Source organism: Macaca mulatta, chromosome X (assembly GCF_049350105.2).
Source record: "Macaca mulatta isolate MMU2019108-1 chromosome X, T2T-MMU8v2.0, whole genome shotgun sequence".
Taxonomy (NCBI): domain Eukaryota; kingdom Metazoa; phylum Chordata; class Mammalia; order Primates; family Cercopithecidae; genus Macaca; species Macaca mulatta.
The window spans coordinates 96,826,290-96,829,222 of NC_133426.1; positions in this window are offsets into that span (position 1 = coordinate 96,826,290).

Consider the following 2,933-nt stretch of genomic DNA (forward strand, 5'->3'; position numbering starts at 1 on the left):
ATAGACCTGCAGTGCACAGGATATTATGTTGGAAGAAAACATTTCCTTCAGACTTTTCAGAAAACATTGTTAGCATCAGGTCATAACAAAGAGAACCTGAGGGAGGGAAAAAATAAACATATATGAGCTGAAAATAAGTTGAAGGACAGTGTCACTATTTCACGCCTTTTAAAAGGAGAGAGAAAACAAAAATGATGAGATGTAATAAAAGTTAAACTTATGGATAAAAATAATGAAAATATCTTGTAATTTATTCAGAGTAAATCAATCCCTTCAGACATTTCACTCTTCTAACCAATTATTTAGTGTAGAAGTGTTTTTTTAACATCAAACCTAATTTCTAGAAAGACCACTATAATTTCCCTTTAATTATAAACAACTTTATCATATGAAGATTTTTTTAATAAAGCCTCTAGGACTAAATTTACAATACACAATTTTTTTACTCATATAAAATTATGTCTTTTTAAGCTTTCCTACCAAAAATAACTCTTTATTTCTATAACTTTCTTCACATCTCTCTTATTTTCCGGTTCTTTTTACCTTGTTTTATATATAACATTTAAATAAAATTTGAATTAAACAAAAAATGTTCGCTGTTTTAAAAAGAGCACCTTTTTAGAAAAAGAGATTTTCTACAATATATTATTATCAAAAAATACCCAAATAATGAAATATCTGTTATTTAATTTAATATAACATTAGATGTTAAATTGTCATGTTTGTCTACAAGTATTTATGCCATTGCATTTACCTAATTATTTTAATCATTTACATAGATTATTTATGAAAACTGCAATAGACGTTATGCGAGTTATAAAACTGTCATTGTAAAATTATAACTGAGACAGTGAAACATATCTGACCTAACTGACTCCATCCTGCTTCTAACCGCCAGGTGTCCTTGTTTATTCTTCAATATAGGCCATAGTAACTTTGGAGGGAACTTAGTTTATAGTTTAGCTTTGAAACAAATATAATAACAGTCCTTTCTCAAAACAAAGCTCCTTACTACCAGTAGAATAGACTGCCTAAGGCCACATTATCAGAAATTATGGTAATTGTACTAAATAATTCAAGATGTAGCTATTTTTATTAAACCAATATCAATGTCTTATTTATCAAAAATCACACAAGCAAAGATCATTCTGTTTTGGTCTGTGTTTTATAGTTTTGTAATACCTATGCCAAACTCTGACACATAGTATTTGACAGGGATAAGAATGAAATTTCTTGATCAATAAATGCAAATGAAAATGCATGCTGGAAGTTCCTAAGACATTTTTAATATAACTTTACCTATAATTTTAAACTAGCTTATTTATTAGAGAATTTACTTAAGTCATATAAATTTGAAAAAGCATTTGACTAGTCTTTCCTTTGTTCTGGTAAAGTACTGATTTAAGTGTTGTTATTTCTCTTTAAGCCAATTAATTAGATCTCTTCTATATATTTTAAATAGTGAAACATTGTATACACAACACATAAATACACAAATGTATTTGGCATGTCAAGAGAAGTACATCCTATCGATTCATGAGACCTTCTTTTTTTCCCCCATCTTAGACTTGCAATCTCTTGATAACCTGTTTCATTATCTTGGAAGTTGTCAGATAAATAGCCCTAAATCTGCATATTAAAGGAAACAACTCTTAGGTGAAAAATCAAATAGCAAAATTTACCTCTCACGGTTCAGAGAGAAAAAGTCTGGTGATTCTAGAGGGAGATTAAAGATGGATGCCACATTAAACATTAAAATAAAAATTTATAATAAGAGTGTATAAGGATACCAATTTTATTTAGATAGAGACTACCTATTTTTAACTGGATCTCTGAACTCTGAGCAGAGCCCACACTGAATCCTGAGTCTCCAAAAGAAAATTATGAAACTAGGCCATGCGATGAGTTTACAGTGCACCATATATATATTTTTTTTAAACAAAAACTTTTCTAAGTCTCTAAACTACACTCTTCCTTAAAAACCCAAGAGTAGCCTCTGTTGCAATAACTATCTTAGTCAAAAAATCAGGTAACACAATACAAAAGCAAGCAGTTTAAAAGCAGAGATAAACTTTTCTGTTTACACTCTTGGGGTTCCATAAGGAAAAACAGCAGTTTCTCCCCAGAAGTGAGTCTGGCACCTTCTCCATTTTTTAAAAAAACCCCAGGCTATTATAAACTATTTCAGGTCCCTCATGCAACAGAGGATGCAAGAGAAAGGAGAGACGCAGAAGTAAATAAAGGAAACAGAATTCAGTCAACTGAGAAGGAAATTAACTTTTGCTCAGAAAGGCAAAGTCCTAGGTGAAAAGAAAAGTGAAACAAAAATATGAAGGCCTTTCAAATACAAATACACACACACATGCAAACATGCACACACACATCTTGGATGTTAGCTTTTAGTTAAGCTGACTTTTAACCATTGAGCTCCTTTAAAAAAATCTTTTAAAATCTCATTACCATATTTCAGCTATTTGCTGTTATTTCACAAGTACCAAGTATCAAACCAGAAAGGGCTTGTTTTAGGAACCAAACCCAGGCTGTCATGGTAAAAAAAACAAAGGCAGAAGCATAGCTATGGAACTACAGAGTGAAGAAACAACCATTGCTCTTTTAGTTTGGCCTGGCTAGTGAAAAGGTGGCCTTGTTATGTAAATAAAACCCCTTAAGTAGTCAAAATCAACAATCTTTTTCTGTTGTAGGCCGTTTTTTCCCCCCACTATACCACCTTTTTGTGGCAGTGGAGAGGGGAGGAGGTGGGGGAAATTTAGCCACTTTAGGGCCTTGTTCTCCATAATTTGAAACTTCCCTTTGGATTTGATCAAGTAGGGCAGAGTTAGTGAAATCCAATGGGAAAAAGACTGAAACAACAGCAAAAACAGAAACAAACAACAACAAAACAGTTGAGCAAAACAAATGATTGCACAACTTAT